The 23687-nt window shown below is 37.1% G+C and overlaps 1 pseudogene; it reads left to right on the top strand.

Moving 5' to 3' along the window:
• The first annotated feature begins 14007 nt into the window (after nucleotides 1–14007).
• Nucleotides 14008–23053, top strand: LOC133074053 (phosphomannomutase 2-like; annotated as a pseudogene).
• Nucleotides 23054–23687: the final 634 nt, after the last annotated feature.

Genomic DNA, 23687 nt, shown 5'->3' on the forward strand with positions numbered 1-23687 from the left:
TGCCAAAGAATTGATGCTTTTGAACTATGGTGTTGGAGAACTTTTGAGAGTCCCTTGGACTGCAAGGAGATCCAACCAGTCCATCCTAAAGGAGATCAGTCCTGGGTATTAATTGGAAGGACTAATGTTGAAGCTGAAACTCCAATCCTTTGGCCATCTGATGCAAAGAGCTGACTCATTTGAAAAGACCCTGATGCTGGGAAAGATTGAGTGCAGAAGGAGAAGGGGATGAAAGTAGGTGAGATGGTTGGATGGCATCACTGACTCGATGGACATAGGTTTGGGTGTACTCCAGGAGTTGGACAGGTGGACAGGGAGGCCTGGCGTGCTGCAGTTCATGGGGTCTCAGAGAGTCGGACACAACTGAACGACTGAACTGAAACTGAAACTGAACTAATTTTTTTCTCTATTAATATTCCAATGGCCTATTTAAAAAGTTTTATATAATTTAGAAGTTACCTTCCATGTACAATTATTGCAAAATATTGGCAATGTTCCTTGTGTTGTACATTTTTGAGCCTGTCTTATTCATAATAGTTTGTCCCTCTCACCTCCACCCCTACATTGACCCTCCCCCACCACTGGTAATCGCTCATTTGTTTTCTATATCTTTGAGTCTTCATTTTAGTTATATTCACTAGTTTATTGTACTTTTTAGATTCCATGTATGAGTGATATGATGCAAAGTTTGTCTCTCTCTCTGGCTTATTTTGCTTAGCATAATGCCTTCCAAGCTCATTCATTTTTGTCAACCCAATACATTATAATCAAAGCTTCCTTACTTTCAGATAACTCAAAGCCTCATTAAGACCAGTAAGAATCTGACCAATAAACATTTGCTAAATGTAGGGACAATTCAGCCTCCCAAATCCCATTGGTTCATTATATTTCATTCCCATTTCCCATATCTCTGAACAGTTTTATAATGACTTTCCTAGTACTGATTCTGCTTAATATACAACAATGTGTGTGTAAATGAAAGCTTAGAATTCAACTCTTCTTTGCTTCAAATCTGTTTTTTTTTTTCCTTAAGTCATTTCCTACCCTAAAACTTTCACTCAAATATCCATTATAATGCCTTTCCTTTATTTTTACTTTATTTTAACAATTTTTACCCAATGTACGAACCCAATCTTTATCTAGCATACGTTTATGTCTAAAATGTATTCACTCACTACAAAAAATTATTAATCATCTATTAGCTTAAAAACAGGCCTGTGCTGGTGTCAGCGGGATGCAAAATGTATAGAATACAATCCCTGTTCTTTGTAGATCATAGAAACTTCACCAAAGAAGGCAAATAATAGACTGACCATTACCAAGTATAAGTACTACAGAGAGTATAAGTACTCCAAGAGAACAGTGAAATACTGTCTCTGTTAATTCTATCTGGTGACACTGGAGACACCCTCCCAGAGAAGGGAAAATGTACACTGAATTATAAAAGAGGAGTAAGAAATTTCCAGCTAGAAGCGGAGTAAAATTGAGAAGGTCATTCTGAGTAGTGGCTCTAGTAAGCAATTGCCGCTTAGTTTGTTTGGTTAACTGCCCCTCTGTGGATCTTCATTTCATGGGGCCCCAACGCAGACTTGGTGTAGAAGCCTGCTTTCTCGTGGGTCCCATGCCCTCTCCTCCTGTAAACTGGAGTGTGTGCTTGCTACACTCTGCATTTATTCTCATAATTCCTCTGTCACTTACATTTGTATTATAATTTTATTATTAATATAATATTACACAAATAGATGAAGCACATCAAAATAAAAGGCACTGGTATAAAAGCTTATTTGAATGTTTTGGAAAGGATTAAGGTGAGTCTATGAATATACTGCTGTCAATTTACATATGCCCACAAGATATGGTAGACATTTACATTTGTATCTGCTATAAGGATTTTTACTCATATTTCTCTTCATTAAATTCCTATTCTACTTCAAATATCTGCAATACAACTGCATGTGGATGTGGATATTATGGGGGCTTCCCCCAGGGTTCAGTGGTAAGAATCCATCTGCAATGCAGGAGCTGCTGGAGACACGGGTTCCTTTTCTGGGTCAGTAAGATCCCCTGGAGGAGGACATAGCAACCCACTCCATGGGCCGCAGGCTACAGTCTCTGGCATTACTAAGAGTCAGACATGACCGAAGCAACTTAGCACCCACACATGTGGGTATTGTAAGTCATTAAATTCTAGTCCTGGGCCCGCAGTAAAGAAATACACTTAACTCTGCATCTGTTTTAATTTATAGCACATTGCTTAAAGTATGATTGCATTTTGTTAGTTATCCCTCACTTGTCAGATGTTTTTAAATGAAATGACCACTGGAAAGTTTTATCTTTTTTCAGAAAAGAAAGTTTCTAAAAATCAGAAAAAGAAAAAAAAGTAAAACTATGGCTTAAAAAGTCATTGTTACAGAAAAAAATGAATATTATAGTGTTTTCTTACTCTTCTTAATAATTAATTTGCATTGTCATTAGAATGTAAAAAAAAATTTTAAAGGCTGCTTGAAGTAAACATTTATTGCCATGAAGGAAAAAAAGGAATACCAAGAGAAGTAAGTTTTATCGTTTGTTTTTGTTTTTTTTTTCAAAGAGACACACCAGCAACATCTCAGTGGTCACAAAAATTACTCCAAATGAAACAGTAATAAAAATTTTGCCACTATGTGTAAAAGGTCATTCCTAGTTAATAGACTGTTAGAAGATAATTTATTCTTTCATTCTGTCAATTTATATGCCAAGCATTGTGCAGTTTACTCAGGCTATTTATTCAAGAAGTGTTTCTCTCTTCTGGGAGGTAAAATCTGGTGGAAGACATAACAAGCAGAAAATTATAATTCTGTGCTATAAATAAGTTCTACAGTTAAAAATGCTACACCAGTATATTAATTTTCTACTGCTGCTATAAAAATTACCACAGACTTGGTAGCTTGAAACAATACAAATTTATTATCTTTCCATCCTGAAGTTCAGAAGTTCAAAATGCTTACTATAAAGAACCCTTCTACCAACCACTGATATAGATCAATCCATTAAATAACAAATATTTATTAAGGACTTTATATTTCAAGACTCAATATATGACACTATCTCTGTTCTTGTGGAGTTTGCAGTTCTTTAGTTGATGAGGCAGACATTAATAAAATGATCACAGACATGTAACATTACAATTACAATAGAATAAGATCTGTGAAGATAAATCACACAGTACCATGGAGTAGGGGAAAGACCTACCACTGGGGACCAGGACAGAGGAAATTAAATTGTGATATCAAGAAATAATAGGAAATGAACACATAGAGAAGGGGAAAGTGCATTTAAGACAGAGGAAGGAACATGTAAGAGGCCCAGTGATGAAGGCTGAGGTTCAGTTCATCAAGGAAAGACCACTGTGTAAGACATAGAAACTAAGACTAACATAAGATCATGCCAAGTTGTATTAAGATTTTTGTTAAAAATTTGTAGCATTTTGAGTAAGGATCTTGAGTTGATTAGATTTGCTTTGTGAACTGTTTGCCTTAGTAACAATGGGCAAGAGTGGAGGCAGAGGGATGCATTCATAGGACTGCATTGTGATGCCTCCGGTAGGAGATTGTAGTAGCTTGTTCTAGGGAGAAGAGTGTGGAGAACACGAGATGAATTCTAGAGATCCGTAAGAGGTAAGATCACAAGGATTGCTGATGGAAATGGAAGATGAGAGGATATGAAGTGTAAACAATGACTTCTAGTAGTCTATCTGGAGGAAGAAAACATATGCTAATAGTATTCAGAGTTAAGTAACACATAAAGAGAATGAGTTTGCTGGGAGAGGTTAAGGAGTTACTTTTGAGATGTGTAGAGAAGAAAAATCAATTTTCTCTGAATTATCAAGTATTTCTGGTTTTTGTGGTGAGATGGTGGTAGTACTCAAGTAAGAGGTGATAGGAGAGTGGTAACAACAGATCAGAGTATTTGAAATGCCCATTCTTTTAGCACCATGTGGAATTTTACTGGGGATGAATTGAAGGATGAGGGCGAACATTTCACTTGGGAATCATGGACTTACTATATACAGCAACAAACAGAGAGGTATAAGGCTTTTTCTATTTTCTGATCTAATAGCAGACATTTGCAAGAGTAAAAGAAAGATAAATTATTGTGACAACTAAATATTAGGAAACTTTGGTCTGAAAGTGGAATACTAGATTTAAATGTGCCGAGTGAAGGATATTAGGGTAATTAAATGTGCCGAGTGAAGGATATTAGGGTAATGTCAAGGTATAAGTGGCTGGACATGGATGTAAGTGAATTGTATTGGTTATTTTACACTGGCTCTTTTTCCAGTTGTGTGACTTCAGATTAGTGACAGAAATTCTTGGCACTTACATTTCCTACCTATAAAATGGGATAACAAAAATAGCTGTTTCATAGGATTGTTGTGAGTTTTAAATTAATTAATATGCAAACGTGTAACAAATACTTAGATCACAGTCTATTCTCTATAAATGTTACTTTTATTATATAAAAGACACAGATTTCTTTTACTCCATATTTATGCCCTCAGTTAAAAATATACCCTCATAATATACCCTCAGTTAAAAAAATGTTTACCTTTGTATTTTGCAGAATAGAATAAAACAACGAATCTTAATACATATTTCTTTTGTAAATCTTCCCCCAAAGGAAAAGACAGTAGTACTACTGACCTTGATAACAACATAGCAGTTTCTTAATTAGCGTGCATGTGTGCTAAGTTTCTCAGTAATGTCTGACTGTTTGCAACACAATGGACTGTAGCCTGCCAGCCTCCTCTATTCATGGGATTTTCCTGGCAAAAATACAGGAGTGGGTTGCCATTTCCTCCTCCAGTTTGTCTTCCTGGAATAGGGATCAAACTTGTGTCTGCTGTGGCTCCTGCATTGGCAGGCAGATTATTCACCACTGAGCCACCTGGGAAGCCAGTTTCTTACTTAGATAGAAATTCTAATGTCTATGAATAACAAAATGGTTGTCTATCTGTTACAGATACTTATTTAATATATTTTTATATGTACTCATTGAGTGAAAATTCTGCAATTTTCTTCTCCTTATAGTTATAGTAACTAGAACAAGTTAGGTTCTCATATTGTTGAAGCTTCACTTGGAGAATTTTGAGCATTACTTTACTAGTGTTTGAGATGAGTATAATTATGTGGTAGTTTGAACATTCTTTGGCATTGTCTTTCTTTGGGATTGGAATGAAAACTGACTTTTTCTAGTCCTGTGGCCACTGCTGAGTTTTCCAAATTTGCTGGCATATTGAGTGCAGCATTTCCACAGCATCGTCTTTCAGGATTTGAAATAGCTCAACTGGAATTCCATTACCTCCACTAGCTTTGTTCATTGTGATGCTTCCTAAGGCCCACTTGATTTTGCATCCCAGGGTGTCTGGCTCTAGGTGAGTGATCATGCCATCATGGTTATCTGGATCATGAAGATCCTTTTTGTATAGTTCTTCTGTGTATTCTTGCTACCTCTTCCTAACATCCTCTGCTTCTGTTAGGTCCATACCATTTCTGTCCTTTACTGTGCCCATCTTTACATGAAATATTCCCTTGGTATCTCTGATTTTCCTGAAGAGATCTGGAGTCTTTCCCATTTTGTTGTTATCCTCTATTTCTTTGCACTGATCACTGAGGAAGGCTTTCTTCCTCGGTGAACTGAGAAATTCCACATGTTCAAGCTGAATTTAGAAAAGGCAGAGGAACCAGAGATCAAATTTCCAACATCTGTTGATTCATAAAAAAACCAAGAGAGTTCCAGAAAAACATCTACTTCTGCTTTATTGACTACACCAAAGTCTTTTACTGTGTGGATCACAACAAACTGTGGAAAATTCTTGAAGAGATGGAATACAAAATCAATTTACCCACCTCCTGAGGAATCTTATGCAGGCTAAGAAGCAACAGCTAGAACCAGACATGGAAAAACAGACTGGTTACAAATTGGGAAAGAGTACATCAAGACTGTATATTGTCACCTTACTTATTCAACTTCTACGTAGAGTACATTATGTGGAATGCTGGTCTGGTGAATCACAAGCTGAAATCAAGATTGCTGGGAGAAATATCAATAACCAAAGATATTCAGATAACACCACCCTTATGATAGAAAATGAAGATAAAGAGCCTCTCGATGAAAATGAAAGAGGAGACTGAAAAAGCTGGCTTAAAAGTCAACATTCAAAAAACTAAAATCATAATATCCAGTCCCAGAACCTCATGACAAATAAATGAGGAAACAATAGAAACAGTGACAGACTTTATTTTTGAGGGCTCCAAAATCACTGCAGATGATGACTGCAGGCATGAAATCAAAAGACGCTTACTCCTTAGAAGAAAAGCTGTAACCAACCTAGACAGCATATTAAAAAGAAGAGACATCACTTTGTTAACTAGATCTGTGTAGTCAAAGCTATGGTTTTTCCAGTAGTCATGTATGAAAGTAAGAGTTGAACCATAAAGAAAGCTGAGAGCTGAAGAATCAATGCTTTTGAACTGTGATGTTGGAGAAGACTCTTGAGAGTCCCTTGGACTGCAAGGAGGTCAAACCAGTCAATTCTAAAGGAAATCAGTCCTGAATATTCTTTGGAAGGACCGAAGCTGAAGCTGAAGCTCCAATACTTTGGCCACCTGCTGTGAAGAACTGACTCAGTGGAAAAGACCCTGATGCTGGGAAGCTTGAAGTCAGGAGTAGAAGGGGACACAAAGGATGAGATGGTTGGATGGCATCACCGACTCAATGGAGATGATTTTAAGCAAGCTCCAGAAGTTGATGATGGACAGGGAAGCTTGGTGTTCTGCAGTCCATGGGGTTGCAAAGAGTTGGACATGACTGTGTTACTGAACTAACTGATGAGTTAAGTGCCTGCCACTGGACGTTTTCAGTAGTAAAAAGTTCTTTCTAAAGCAAGGTCACAAAAAAGATGGCATTAGGAACTTCTTTTTATATGAAAAGAGCTCTCTGTAAGTAAAAATAGAAAGAATAAATACCATTATGGAACAATTAACCACTTTTAAATAATCTGCTATTTGTTATCTCATTCAATTATCATAAGCTACCTTTAAGCAAGTCATTAAGCTAAGAAAACAAATGGCTGGAGATATAAAGCATTGTCTGCTATCACATGACTACAGAGGAGTGAACACAGCTTTTAAACCCAGGGGTCTATCTGCTTTCAATCTTTGATTTAATTCTTACTAGACTTGTCTTTATTCTAAAGAGAATTTGACCTATGAGTACCTGAGGTTAGGTGTAATTGACACAAAAGAAAATTTATTTCATCTTAAGAAAGATCTTCCAATAGGTTCAGGTATCATTAAATGTTCTGCAGGGAAATTAAACGCTCTATGTCGGAAACACATGGCATACGCATCCATAGACTTCATAACAAGTGCAGCAGAAATAAGGGACATTGCAAATGATATTTTTAGAAATGCACTTGTGACAGATCAGATTTCTGAAGACTAGATAATGGTTGTCATAACACACTTATCAAAAAAGGCATTAAGCAATGACAAGTATAGGAACAGAAAATTGGTTGGCTTAACATAAATTATGGGAGAAAACCAAGAATAGAAAATAAATGCTTACAAAGAAATGCCACATTTAAAACAAAAAATAAAATTGCTTCAGTAGTGCTTCAATAGCTTATTTCATCATTTTAAAACACTACTTTCAATCACATGTGGGATATACACTGACAGTTATACTTGTACTATTTCCTACATAAAACTATGCATGTGTACTTTCCAACACAGCAAATGTGGTAAAGGCTCAAAATAAAGAAGCGCATATAGATATCAGTAGTGATCTTCAAATTAAATGCAGTAGTGTGACATTGTGCTTGGCCTTTTCACAAATATGTTTGGCTATCCAGTTATATAATAAGGAAATGTTAGATGTGTACATTAATTATCACTATGTATCTAACAACTCAATGGCTTAAAAAAAAAAAAAAAAAAACTTATTCTCACACTTCTGTGGATTTCCAGAATTTGATAATATAGGCTATCCTTTGTTTCAGACCTGGTTAGGCCTGATTTGGACAAGTCTGTTTTAATAATTTTCATTGGGGTCCAGGCTGTGGAGGTACTAGTGACCTAGCTATGTTTGTTAATTTTAGGTGTCAAATGGACTGGGCTTGGGGGTGCCAGATATTTGGTTAATTCTGAGTGTGTCTGTGAGGATATTTTCAGACAAGATTAACATTTGAATCAATAGACTGGATAAGCAGATTCCCTTCTCCAATGTGAATGACCTTCATTTAAGCAGCTGGAGTTCTGCTACTACTGCTAAGTCACTTCAGTCGTGTGCGACTCTGTGCGACCCCATAGACAGCAGCCCACCAGCCTCCTCCGTCCCTGGGATTCCCCAGGCAAGAACACTGGAGTGGGTTGCCATTTCCTTCTCCAATGCATGAAAGTGGAAAGTGAAAGTGAAGTCGCTCAGTCGTGTCCGACTCTTTGCATTCCCATGGACTGCAGCCTACCAGGCTCCTCTGTCCATGGGATTTTCCAGGCAAGAGTACTGGAGTGGGGTGCCATTTCCTTCTCCACAGCTGGAGTTCCGAGTAGAGCAGAAAGGCTCACTGGAAGGTGAGCAGGAGCTCTTCACCAGGACTATCATGAGCAGGGGCATGGTCCTTTCCTGCCTTTGGACTCCAATTGAAACATAGATTCTTTGTGAGTCTTGAAACTATTGGCTTGTATATTGCAGCTGTTAGGAATTTTCAGCCTTCATAATCATATGAACTGGTTCCTCTCTATATATTATATATCAAATACAGTATACCCAGGTTTGATCCCTGGGTTGGGAAGATCCTCTGGAGAAGGGAATGGCAATCCACTGCAGTATTCTTGCCTATAGAATCTCATGGACCAAGGAGCCTAACGGACTACAATCCATGGGATAGCAAAGAGTTGGACATGACTGAGTGACTAACACTACTACTTATTATATATTCAGTTCAGTTCAGTTCAGTTCAGTCACTCAGTCGAGTCCGACTCTTTGTGACCCAATGAATCGCAACATGCCAGGCCTCCCTGTCCATCACAAACTACCAGGGTTTACTCAAACTCATGCCCATTGAGTCAGTGATGTCATCCAGCCATCTCGTCCTCTGTCGTCCCCTTCTCCTCCTGCCCCCAATCCCTCCCAGCATCAGGGACTTTTCCAATGAGTTAACTCTTCACATGAGGTGGCCAAAGTATTGGAGTTTCAGCTTCAGCATCAGTCCTTCCAATGAACACCCAGGACTTATCTCCTTCAGGATGGACTGGTTGGATCTCCTTGCAGTCCAACCGATTCTCAAGAGTCTTCTCCAACACCACAGTTCAAAAGCATCGGTTTTTCGGTGCTCAGCTTTCTTCACAGTCCAACTCTCACATCCATACATGACCACTGGAAAAACCATAGCCTTGACCAGATGGACTTTTGTTGGCAAAGTAATGTCTCTGCTTTTTAATATGCTATCTAGGTTGGTCAAAACTTTCCTTCCAAGGAGTAAGTGTCTTTTAATTTCATGGATGCAATCACCATCTGCAGTGATTTTGGAGCCCAAAAAATAAAGTCTGATGCTGTTTCCTCTGTCTCCCCATCTATCTGCCATGAAGTGATGGGACCAGATGCCATGATCTTAGTTTTCTGAATGCTGAGCTTTAAGCCAACTTTTTTACTCTCCTCTTTCACTTTCATCAAGAGGCTTTTAAGTTCCTCTTCACTTTCTGCCATAAGGGTGGTGTCATCTGCATATCTGAGGTTATTGATATTTCTCCCAGCAATCTTGATTCTAGCTTGTGCTTCTTCCAGCCCAGCGTTTCTCATGATGTACTCTGCATATAAGTTAAATAAGCAGGGTGACAATATACAGCCTTGATGTACTCCTTTTCCTATTTGGAATCAGTCTGTTGTTCCATGTCCAGTTCTGACTGTTGCTTCCTGACCTGTATACAGGTTTCTCAAGAGGCAGGTCAGGTGGTCTGGTATTCCCATCTCTTGAAGAATTTTCCACAGTTTGTTGTGACCCACACAGTCGAAGTCTTTGGCGTAGTCAATAAAGCAGAAATAGATGTTTTTCTGGAACTCTCTTGCTTTTTTGATGATCCAGCAGATGATGGCAATTCGTTCTCTGGTTCCTCTGCCTTTTCGAAAACCAGGTTGAACATCTGGAAGTTCTCTGTTCACGTATTACTGAAGCCTGGCTTGGAGAATTTTGAGCATTACTTTACTAGCGTGTGAGATGAGTGCAATTGTGTGGTAGTTTGAGCATTCTTTGGGATTGCTTTTCTCAGGGATTGGAAAGAAAACGGACCTTTTCCAGTCCTGTGGCCACTGCTGAGTTTTCCAAATTTGTTGGCATATTGAGTGCAGCACTTTCACAGCATCATCTTTCAGGATTAGAAATGGCTCAACTGCAATTCCATCACATCCACTAGCTTTGTTCATAGTGATGCTTTCTAAGGCCCACTTGACTTCACATTCCATGATGTCTGGCTCTAGGTGAGTGCTCACACCATTGTGATTATCTGGGTCATGGAGACCGTTTTTGTACAGTTCTTCTGTGTATTGTTGCCACCTCTTCTTAATATCTTCTGCTTCTCTTAAGTCCATACCATTTCTGTCCTTTATTGAGCCCATTTTTGCATGAAATTTTCTTGAAGGGATCTCTAGTCTTTCCCATTTTGTTGTTTTCCTCTATTTCTTTGCATTGATCGCTGAGGGAGGCTTTCTTATCTCTCCTGGCTATTCTTTGGAACTCTGCATTCAAATGGGAATACCTTTCCTTTTCTCCTTTGTTTTTTGTTTCTCTTCTTTTCACAGCTATTTGTAAGGCCTCCTCAGACAGCCATTTTGCCTTTTTGCATTTCTTTTCCATGGGAATGGTCTTGATCCCTGTCTCCTATACAATGTCACGAACCTCCATCCATAGTTCATCAGGCTCTCTGTCTATCAGATCTTGTCCCTTAAATCTATTTCTCACTTCCACTGTATATTCATAAGGGATTTGATTTAGGTCATACCTGAATGGTCTTGTGGTTATCCCTACTCTCTTCCATTTAAGTCTGAATTTGGCAATAAGGAGTTCATGATCTGAGCCACAGTCAGCTCCAGGTCTTGTTTTGCTGACTGTATAGAGCTTCTCCATCTTTGGCTGCAAAGAATATCTGATTTCAGTGTTGGCCAGTTGGCGATGTCCATGTGTAGAGTCTTCTCTTGTGTTGTTGGAAGAGGGTGCTTGCTATGACCAGTGCGTTCTCTTGTCAGAACTCTATTAGCCTTTGCCCTGCTTCATTCCGTACTCCAAGGCCAAATTTGCCTGTTACTCCAGGTGTTTCTTGACTTCCTACTTTTGCATCCCAGTCCCCTCTAATGAAAAGGGCATCTTTTTGGGGTGTTATAATAAATATATATAATAATTCTATATACAATATAAATTAAATATACATATAAATAATATGCATACATCTTACTGATTCTGTTTCTCTGAGAGCCCTGACTAATATATATCCAAGGGATCTCTTTTGAAGAAAACAAGAATTTTCTTAAGTCTAAGTTCAGAATTGACTTATAGATACTTTTAACTGTATTCTATTAGCCAGAAAAATCACATGTACAAAAATCATTTCACGAAGTCAGAAAAGAAGAGACGAACACCATGCTCACTATGTGGCCATGGCAAGGGTGAAGATTTGGGGTGTTTATTCATTGCACTTCAATAGAGCCAAAAACTTAACATGAGGATCCATGAGCAGTGATATGCCTCTTTTTTGGTCTTTGCTAATCAAGATAATAAAACTGATCACCTATGGAATATACTTTCTGTACATAGAATACTAAGGACCAGACATACATTTTAGAAAATTGTGTTGTAAATGCATTTCTCTCCAATATTTAGAAACTACTCTAGTAAGGAAAATGACAAAATATAGCAATAAAATGAAGAGATATTAACTACTTTAGAGGATTAAAATAGCCTACATTTGGTTTTGGTTTGACTAGATTTGGTCATTAGACCTGAACATTTTTTTCCCATAAGTTTATTTTTTCTAGTTTTATTGAAGGATAATTGCTTTACAATATTGTGTCGGTTTCTGCCATACATTAACATGAATCAGCCATAGGTACACACATGTGGAAATTTTAATTTTGTGTTCATTTTCTCTCTTAAAACTTTAGAATATACTTGAAGGAAGTACTCCAGTTGAAAGAAACAGACAATGAGAAAGAGAAAGGGAGAAAGGGAGGAATAGAAAAAGAGAGATATTGAGAAAGCAGATAATTATTAAAAGTTTTTATTTTAATAGTTTGTGTTCTTAAGAAGAACAAATAATGCATAAGAAAAAAGGGTTATAGCATCATAATAAATGACAGTAAATAAATAAAAAGTAATAAATAAAAGCATTTAGAGAGCAAGAAAGATCTTCAGAGTTTACAATATTATGGCACAAATATAAAATTCAGTAGACTGAGAAAATATTTGAACAAAGTTTCTGTAAAATAGAAGAGCAACAAAAAAGAGACAGAAAGTAGAATATCAGAAAAATTAAAGCATTGACCCAGGATGTTCGATATCCAATATCAATCTACTAAAATTTTCAGGAAGCAGGAACATAAAAAAGCAGAAGCAAAGTCATCATTTAATAAATAATACAAGAACACTGCTGCTACTCTCCCCAAATCCTTGGAACCAAAAAAAGAGAATTTTATCAAACTTTTAAAATAAGAACATGAACATGCTATTTAAAATGTTCCACAACACAGAAAAATAAGGAGATATTTTTAACCACTTTTTTTATATGAAAAATAACCACTATACCTAATAATGATTAAAAAAAAAGAAAAGAAGGAAAACTGATTTACAAATGGAATGATTATTATGAGTTAATTGGGCTGAAGTATGTGTGGAAGAATAAAATATTTAAAGCCTCTGAGGTGAAAATAAGCATGTATCACTATATATTAAAAAAAAAAAAAAAGACAGTGTTAATTTTTACTGTTAGCAAAGACAGGAAGGATGAATAACTGATATGAGAAAAGGTTGAAGAAATAGGCAAAGTATAAAATACAAAATCTTCTGAGATTTTGAGAAAGTTGTCATTAAATACAATAAGATGGCATGAGGGTGTTTCGAACAGTAAAAATAACTGCTCAGATGTATCTAATTATGAAATCAGTTCACTTCAGTTCAGTCTTTCAGTCATGTCTGACTCTTCGCAACCCCATGGACTGCAGCACACCAGGCCTCCCTGTCCATCACCAACTCCCGGAGTTTACTCAAACTCATGTCCATTAACTCAGTGATGCCATCCAACCATCTCCTCCTCTGTTATCCCCTTCTCCTCCCATCTTCAATCTTTCCCAGCATCAGGGTCTTTTCAAATGAGTCAGTTCTTCACATCAGGTGGCCAAAGTGTTGGAGTTTCAGCTTCAACATCAGTTCTTCCAATGAATATTCAGGACTGATTCCCTTTAGGGTTGAGTGGTTGGATCTCCTTGCAGTCCAAGCAAATCTCAAGAGTCTTCTCCAACACCATAGTTCAAAAGCATCAATTCTTCAGCACTCAGCTTTCTTTATAGTCCAGCTCACGTCCATACATGACTACTGGAAAACCATAGCCCCGACTAGATGGGCATTTGTTGGCAAAGTAATGTCTCCGCTTTTTAATATGCTGTCTGGGTTGGTCATAACTTTTCTCCCAAGGAGTAAACGTCTTTTAATTTCATGGCTGCAATCACCATCTGCAGTCATAGTTTCAATTATACTACTTTCACCAATTTTACATTTTAAAGAATCTTCTTGGTGTCTGATCATGGGTCACAGAAAAAATGTATACTTGTTCATGATAATGAATCTGATAAAGGACCATGAGATTTAAGTTTCATATTGACAAAATGGGTGATTACCTATGCTGCACAATTTCATAGACAAATAGAAACTTACCAAAAATACTTAACTTTATCTATTTAACAATACCTATAATGTATTCGACCATGTGGTGCTTTCCTGGTGGCTCAGAGGTAAAGAATCCACCTGCCAATGTAGGGGACATGTGTTTGATTTCTAGGTCAGGAAGATCCCAGGGAGAAGGAAATGGCAACGTAATTCAATATTCTTGCCTGTGGAATTCCATGAACAGAGGAGCCTGGTAGGCTACAGTCAATGGGGTCGCAAAAAGTCGACTAAACAACAGCATCATTCGACAGGGTACACATATCAATAACACTTCCTTATTCTTCCAATCTCCTGACCCTAATATGACTTAGAAGAGTTAATGCTTGTTTTCAATTTACACAAAGAGAAAAAGACCATAAAAAACCTTTAAATTGTTTGATCAAGGTCCTGTTTTTGAATCAGTTTTTCAAAGCTTTCTTTCAAAGATCTGGTTCTTGCTTACTTTTCTAGGATTGTCTTTTGCCCTTTTATCTTCATACACCATGATCTCTTGCTACAGCAATACTGTATTTTTCACTTTCATGGGAATTTTTATGGAAATTACTCTTTATATATGGAGAGTTCTTTGGGATGAGAGATAGTAGCTTTTATTTTATGTTTATTTATGAGATGTATATCCAGCATATTTCTTTGTCAGATATCATTACCCACAAGGGAAAGAATGATATTAAGATAGAATTTTGTCTAGTAGTACTATTCTTTGTGTGTGTGCTCAGTCACTCAGATATGTCCAACACTTTTGCAATTCCACGGACTGTAGACCCCAAAGCTACAAGGCTCCTCTATCCTTGCAATTTTCCAGGCAAAAACACTGGAGTGGGTTGCCATTTCCTACTCCAGGGGATCTTCCCGACCCAGGGATCGAACCCACATCTCCATGTCTTCTGCATTGACAGGCAGATTCTTTACCACTGCACCACCTGGGGAGCCTTAGTACTGTTCAATACCAAGTGCTAAATATATATTTCTTGACTGAGCTATTAAGCACCAAATAAATACTTTTGGAATGAATTTTAATCTCAATTTGCTTTTTAACATTTAAAGCTTAAAACTGAATAGATAAAGCTGTATATTCACAGAGAAATTTATTTGATAGCTCTTTCTTCTCAGGAAGTATCTCTGTGTTAGGCAGAATCTTGTCCCTATGACCTTTGTCCCTGGTGTTATGTCAATGAATACGTTACATCAGGTGGAGAAAAGACTATGGAGCTGTAATTAAGGTTAATAATCAGTTGACTTTAAGATCGAAAGATTATCTGGGATTATCCAGGTAGGCAGAAAGCAATCACATGAGCTCTTAAAAGCAGTAAAGGAAGTCAGAGGGGTGTGGATAAAGGGTAAATCAGAGAGATTTGAAGGATGTGAAAAGTTCAACATACTATTGTTGGCTTGAATATGGGAGGAACCACATGGTAAACATGAGAAGGAAATAAATTCTGCCAAAGTTAGTAATCATGAAAAAGGACCCCAAGTCCTAGATTGAATTGTAACTCTGCTGAAACATTGATCTTGGCTTGTAATACACTGAATTGAGATTTCACCTGTCTTGCCAGATTTTTGACCTACCAAAACTGGGAGATGAGCAAAGAATGCAATTATAAGCTGCTATATTTGCAACTGATTATGCAACAATAGAAATCTAATTTACTATCTAAAACAGTGTTCATTAGTACTATGGTTCCTTAGTTCTTGTGACAACACTTCAATGTTAAAGAGATTTACTCACAGAGAAAAACCAATACATGAAATTAAATTTAATTGTATATCTAATTTAATGATATAAATATGATACCATTTGTACTTTTAGTGAATGTATAATCAATATATGGGCAGTATTCAGATTTGCAGCTGTTTCCAAAGACTTTTTCTGTCATATTAGAAAAAACTCTGGAAGACCAACCAAAATACCTGATTTCAAGTCCAATACCAGGCACTTGAGCCTTAGGGAAATCTCTTTTGCTTGTAAGTTATATTTGCCATATTGAAAATGGGAATCATGTCAGTTTTCTCCCCCCCACCATGCACATGGTTATGAAATTTTAATGAAATGATATGAATAAATACATTCATAAAACATAATGTTAATGAGATTTGTGATTACTATTAGACTACTGCTAAGTGGAATATTCATGGTTATGTTTTCTTAGTTAATTTGGAATAGTTTCCACAATTGCACAGTAATTAGGTATTATAATCAATGTAGTTTTCTCAAAAAATGTAAATGGATCAATGAATGGGTAGGTGAATAGATAGTGGAAGGCATACATATTTAGATTTTTTAAAAAATTATTGTGCTGTAAGGAAGACTTAAAATGAATTTAGAAAACTCCTCTTTTGTATAAGTGATTTTAGAGGGTTAATATCATTGGAAAAGTCTCAACTCATTAAATGCCACTGTGTAATTTATATAATTTTTAAAATCAATATTGCTCAAGGAGCAAATTCAAAGAGCAAGACTCTTTATTTCATATATGTGGCATTATTAATTTTGCAGCAACTCCAGGAGATGCTAAAATAGTTCAGTTCAGTTCAGTCACTGAGTCATGTCTAACTCTCTGTGACCCCATAGACTGCAGCACACCAAGCTTCCCTGTGCTATCACCAACTCCTGGAGCCTATTCAAACTCATATCCATTGAGTCAGTGATGCCATCCAACCATCTCATCCTCTGTCATCCCCTTCTCCTCTTGCCTTCAATCATTCTCAGCATCAGGGTCTTTTCAAATGAGTCAGTTCTTCACATCAGGTGGCCAAAGTATTGGAGTTTCAGCTTCAGCATCATCCTTCCAATGTATATTAAGGACTGATTTCCTTTAGGATGGACTGGTTGGATCTCCTTGCTGTCCAAGGGACTCTCAAAATTCTTCTCCAACATCACAATTAAAAATGATCAATTCTTCAGCACTCAGCTTTCTTTACAGTCCAACTCTCATATCCATACATGACTACTGGAAAAACCATAGTTTGACAAGATGGACTTTGGTGGTAAAGTAATGTCTCTGCTATTTAACATGCTGTCTAGGTTTAACATGCTGTCATAAGTTTTCTTCCAAGGAATGAGTGTCTTAATTTCATGGCTACAGTCACCATCTGCAGTGATTTTGGAGCCCCCAGAAATAAAGTCTGTCACTGTTTCCATTGTTTCCCTATCTATTTGCCATGATGTGATGGGACCAGATGCCGTGATCTTAATTTTCTGAATGTTGAGTTTTAAGCCAACTTTTTCACTTTCCTCTTTCACTTTCATCAAGAGGCTCTTTAGTTTTTCTTCACTTTCTGCATAATGGTGGTGTCATCTGCATATCTGAGATTATTGATTTCTCCCATCAATCTTGATTACAGTTTGTGCTTCATCCAGCCTGGCATTTCACATGATGTACTCTGCATATAAGTTAAATAAGTTGGGTGACAATATACAGCCTTGACTTACTCCTTTCCCTATTTGGAACCAGTCTGTTGTTCCATGTCCAGTTCGAACTGTTGCTTCTTGCCCTGCAGATAGATTTTTCAGGAGGCAGATCAGGTGGTCTGGTATTTCCACCTCTTTAAGAATTTTCCACAGTTTATTGTGATCCACACAGTCAAAGGATTTAGCATAGTCAAGAAAACAGAAATAGATCTTTTTCTGTAACTCTCTTGCTTTTTTGATGATCCAGTAGATGTTGGCAATTTGATCTCTGGCTCCTCTACCTTTTCTAAATCCAGCTTGAATGTCTGCAAGTTCACGGTTCAAGAGCTGTTGAAGCCTCACTTAGAGAATTTTGAGCATTTCTTTACTAGCATGTGAGATGAGTGCAATTGTGGGGTAGTGTGAACATTCTTTGGCTTTGCCTTTCTTTGGGATTGTAATGAAAACTGACATTTTCCAATCCTGTGGCCACTGCTGATGTTTCCAAATTTGCTGGCATAATGAGTGCAACACCTTCACAACATCATCTTTTAGGATTTGAAACAGTTCAACTGGAATTCCATCACCTCCACTAGCTTTGTTCATAGTGATGTTTCCTAAGGCCCACTTGGCATTGTGTTCCAGGATGTCTGGCTCTAGGTGAGTGATCACACCATCCTGATTATCTGGGTCATGGAGACCGTTTTTGTATAGTTCTTCTGTGTATTGTTGCCACCTCTTAATATCTTCTGTTTCTGTTAGGTCCGTACCATTTCTGTTCTTTATAGTGCCCATCTTTGCATAAAATGTTCCCTTGGTATCCCTAATTTTCTTGAAGAGATCTGTAGTCTTTCCCATTCTATTGTTTTCCTCTACTTTTTTGCATTTATCACTATGGAAGGCTAAATGACTTGCTAAATGACATGTTAAAAAGAGTACATCATTAAATCATAGATGTACATGGAATTTTCTCAGTTCTAGCTCCTCACAAAACTAAACTCACAAAGAAAATATGAAGGCATTAAAGATACATTAATTTAAATAATAGAGTGAAGAAAACAGATATTGCCTTAGGGTGGACAAATATTGGTCAGTTACTCCTTATTAACTGTCTACATTATCATTTATTTATTTTAGCACTTACTTCTTATCCTTTGGTCTGGTAATTACTTTCTACACTCTGGACCCTTGTGTTATTTTCTGGCAAGCAAACTGATCTAGTAAACATTCAACATCGTTCATTCACACTTAAAGGTTTTCACTAAATCTTTATTAATACTGAATTTTAAAGTTTAAAACAATTTTTCAGTGGTTTTCAAAATATGACTCTGATGTGCTTTTCCTTTATATTTATGCTGATTGAGTTCATTGAACTCCTTTTATCTTTAGATTCACATAATTCAAATTAGAATATTTCTTGATCATTATTTCTTCAAATATTTTTTTCTTCCACCTTCAGGTCTGATTCCCTCTGTTCTTCATTCTATTACTATGTCTTCAAGTGCACTGATCTTTCTTTTGTGGCATCTAATCTGCTGTTCACATCATCCACTGTACTGTTTATTTCAAAGATGGTTTAGCACCTCTAAAAGTTTTACAGTCTTCTTTTTAAAAGCTTTGCTCTTTTTTTGCTATCTTCTAGTTCTCTCCTCCTTATGTTCATAGTTTTGTTTTTATTCTGAGCATTTGGGACATATACATTAGCTATTTTAATACAGTGTCATCTTTTCCATTTCTGCATCTCTTTCTTTTGATTCATTTTCCTGCTGGTTGTACATCATATTTTTCCTGCTTATTTGCATACCTAGTAATTTTGTATTGAATCTTAGAAATTATGATTTTTATGTTGGGTGAATAGATTTTATTTCTTTAATGAGCTTGGAGTTTTCTCTAGCATGTAGGTAAGCTGCTTAAAGGAGATTTGATCCTTTGGGGATGGCTATTAATCCTTGTGAAGAGAAGTTCAGAGAAATCTTTAGTCTATAGTTGATTTGACTCAACTTCTAAAGTTGTGAACTATCCCTAAGGCCTCATAAAGTATTTAACTTTGTATTTCTGCTTTTGGTATTTTTGAGCTCTAGGATTTGTTTAGACTGGTGTTACCCCAAGCACTTCATGGAATGCTTCCCTATTCATGTATAGAGAATTAATAAGGTAAGTATTCAAGAAGACCTCACTATAGTTCTCTGAACCTCTGTCTCTGTGCTGTCTTCTCCCCAGTATTTTTTCCAACACATTGATCCTTCTCTACCTCCTTCCACCTGACTTCTGGCTCTTCAGCTGGTTCAGATTGCTCAGCTTTGGTTTCTCTTTGCCTGCACCGTAAGCCCAGAAAGCTGACTTCAGAGAGTAACGTACATCAAGCATAAGTCTGACTTATTTGTCTTCTTTCTCTCAAGAATCACAGTCCTATTCTGGCTGTTTTCTAATGTCTGACACCTGTTGAGGTATATATAGTTTTTTAGTTGTTTATAGCAGCAGAGTCATTCTAAGAGCAGTGCTCTATGGCCAGAAGTAGAAATATTCTTGAAGTCATTAATTTTTTTTCTATTTCTTTCCCTGAAAGGGCCCAGAAAGAACAATGCATCATCAATACAAGTATATCCAGATCTTTGTTTTAAAATACTATTAGTAACTGAGATGAAACAAAACTCCTTATGGCTGATTTCCAATTTCCCATTGACTGATTCTAGAAGTGGTACAGGGAAAGGAAGAGATGAGCCTGGAAATTCTTGTTACACTAGAAAGTAAAAGCAAACCAAAAAAAAAAAAAAGAAAAAAAAAGATGAATGTATATCAAAATTTTAAAAGTGTCTGAACAGCTCATATATCAAGCAATTCAAGAATTTCAGTGAAACACAGACGGGCCAATGTTTTAGAAGTAAAAGCCTTTCTCAAAATACGGAGCTACGTTTGTATAGGAAAAATGGAGTAAATGTAGATCCACCCTGCATGTGTGCATGCTATGTCACTTCTCACGTCCAACTCTTTGCAACCCTGTGGACTGTAGCCTGCCAGGCTCCTCTCTTTATGGGGTTCTCCTGACAAGAATGCTGGAGGAGGTTATCATGCCCTCTTCCAGGGGATCTTCCAGACCCAGGGATCAAACACGTGTCTCTTATGTCTATTGCATTTGCTGGTGGGTTTTTTACCACTAGCGCTACCTGGGAAGCCCATAGATTCACCCTAATAAAGCCTAAAATGAGAACCTTCACAAGATAAAGAGATTCACCAAAAATGTAACTGCCAGGTAGAGAAAATTCAATACTCTTCTGATGAAGGTAACAAAATCAAGATTTTCTTCAATATATCATCAATAATGTTTTACATAGAGTTAAAACTTTTTTGACATATGAAGAGGCAGGAAAATTAAATTTATAATCAAAGTAGAAAGCAAGTGGATAGAAAAAGATACTCAGACGGTACATTTGTTTGAATTAGCAGCCAAATACATCAAAATTACTGTTGGAAATATGTTAAACAATTTATAGCCAAAGATGAGTAGAATGTTAAAGAGATAAGGAGTTTCAGAACAGACTGAAATTTCTCTTAAAAGTACCAGATATGAATCTTAGAACTAAAAATGTACAATATTTGAAATAAAATTATTGGAGGGAAATGACAACAATATAGAGAAAGAATATGTACTTGAAGGCCAGTAAATAGAAACTAATCTAATCTGAAGCACAGATATAAAAAGGAAAGCTTGAAAAAATAAACAGAGCCACAGAAACCTAGGTGGTGATAATAGCAAACAGTCTAAATACAAACCTCAACATATGAACCTTCTTGAAGTTGTGAACATGCATCTTGTTCCAGCAAGGAACCAGAACCTGTGCTATCAGTGTCAGGCATAAGTGAAATTGCAGATTGTCCTCCATTCCCTATTGCTAACAATCCTTCCATTCCACCTTAGCACACCATCTCTCCCTCTTGCAGTCAGTAACTCTTCTTGCCTATCCACTGGATGCCAGCTCTTGCACTACACTACCGTGCTTTTCAAGGTACCATAGTGTAAAATTAAAAATGATTTCTTAAAAAAAAAATAGCTTTCTTTATTTTTTTATGTTTATTTTTGTGTATTATTTTTGTGAAAAGTATTATAAACCCTATTACAGTGCAATATTATAGCCAATAGTTGGGTACCTAGATTAATTTTGTTGGACTTAACCAACAAATTGGACTTACAAATGTCCTCTTGGAACAGAACTGCTTCTATGCAGGGAACCTACTATGCATGTAATTGGTGTCCCAAGAGAAGAAGCAAAAATGGGAAAGAAAAAGTATTAACCCCAAATAAAATTTTTAAGCTTTTAAAAACAACAGTCTACAGAGCCAAGAAGAAAGAAATCCCAAGCAGGATAAATAGAATAAAAACTACACAAGGTCTCAGCCTGGTGAAACTACTACTAATGACATATAAAGAAAATATCTCAAAAGCATCCAGTAAGAAAGAAAGGAGGGAGGTAGGAAAAAGGGAAAAAGGGAGAGAACAAGCAATGTATACAGCAGAAGATGAACAGGACAGCTAGTGGAAGAGAGACAGTGATGAAATGATATCTTTAAAGTGCTTTAAAAAATGAAATTACATTTGCCAGGAATGCTATATACAGTGAAGATATTCTTCAAAAAAGAAGGTAAAATAAAGAAACTTTCAGGAAAATAAAACTCAAGAGAATCGGGAACTAACAGAGCGGAGTTGCAAGGGTCATCACAGGAAGTGGATCCAACTAAAGAAAATGAGAATGAAAATAATTCTTGCCTTGTGTGCATTAATTAGATATTCATTCCAGGGAGAAGAAAAGTTAAGGAAGCATACTGTAATCTCTAAAATAGCCACTAGAAAACTAATTGAAACAGTGAATAGCAAAATTCTGCATAGGAGGTAAAGTGGAATAGTAAAAACAATCTATTACTATATTTTCATTATTTTAACAGAAAGTAAGGGAGAGAGATGGAAACTAGGGGCTTGAGGGTTCCTGGCCCCATCTTCTTCCTCCTTGACCCTGTTGGCCTCTTGCCAGGAAACTACGAAAGAAATAAATGGCATTCTAAGCAAATTGAGGCAGAAGATCAAAATCTGAGTAATAAGTGGGTTGACTTTTGATAAAGTGCAGAAGCTGGAAAATGATGTGGTTAAAAAGATATGATTATGTGTTTCCAGGAAATGGCTTGGTGGCATACAAAGATAGGTAATTCTTGTACAAACAGAATATTCAAGGTCACCTGGGCGAGGCCCTAATCCAAGATTTAATCGATTGTCTGAGCTACATTGCAGAAATGAAACTCCTAAAGAAAAGGGGTATTTTTGAATGAAATTCTAAATGAGATGTGAATGTGTCCTCTATTGAAAGAAGCTGCAGCCCCAAAGAACACACGGAATTCTATACACACTACTAACAAAAAAAGTTAAGACAAAAAATGTGTAGCAGATCTGGACAAAGAGTTTGCAAATAAAAACTTCATGTTTTCTTTTAGGAGGCCAGGTCAGCTTTCATGTCTTTCCTGATAGCTGGAACAAGAGATGTTTCCTGGGACATGTGGAAAATCATGATTATAAGACTGTTTCTCTCTTTGGAGGCATAACCATGGCAAGTAGGAAAGACCATGAGATACTCACAGATCTGAGAACCACAGGCTGCACCACGTCTGTGCCTGAGGACACATGCAAGATCCTTCAAGAGTTTTTGTCCTGATGATCCTTTTCCCCTTGGGAAGAAAAGGGAGCTGACAGGGTCATTCAGAGGCTACACCTGAGGTTTCCTCATGCTTATGTGCCCCAGTCCAGGCCAGGCTCTCCACAGGGTCAATCATCCCATGAGTCCTTACAGTGGTATCCCCACTTAGCCAGGAGAACACTCTCTACCCTGAAACACACGATGCCCTCCATCTCCAAGGAGAGACAAGAGAAGAAAAGACTTGTCAAGAATGGAGCAAAGGAATAACCCCACCCATAGACTTTATCACCCACTTCCATATTTTCAGTCACAGTATACATGGGTTTGGGAGAAACTTCCTATCCTTCTAGAGGGAGAAAGGAAATGTGCCTGGACCCTCCCTCTTCACAGGCCATTCGATATACACAGCAGATGTTTATGTTTGGACATTATACATCAATAACAGAAAGGGGGCCTGGAGATGAGAAAGAAAGGACAGGACACGTAAAACAATCCAAGCCTTGGACAAAAGTGTAAAAGCACTTTTTAAAATGGAACATCCTCCTGAGTGTCAGCTAGATGAGGCTTTGAAACTGAGACCACTCTGATCACAGGGGTAGTATTAAGCTCAAGACTGCCTGCAGTCTTTGTTTTTTGATCCTGTGCCCTGCCT

The sequence above is a fragment of the Dama dama genome, chromosome 19 (genome assembly GCF_033118175.1).
Source record: "Dama dama isolate Ldn47 chromosome 19, ASM3311817v1, whole genome shotgun sequence".
Taxonomy (NCBI): domain Eukaryota; kingdom Metazoa; phylum Chordata; class Mammalia; order Artiodactyla; family Cervidae; genus Dama; species Dama dama.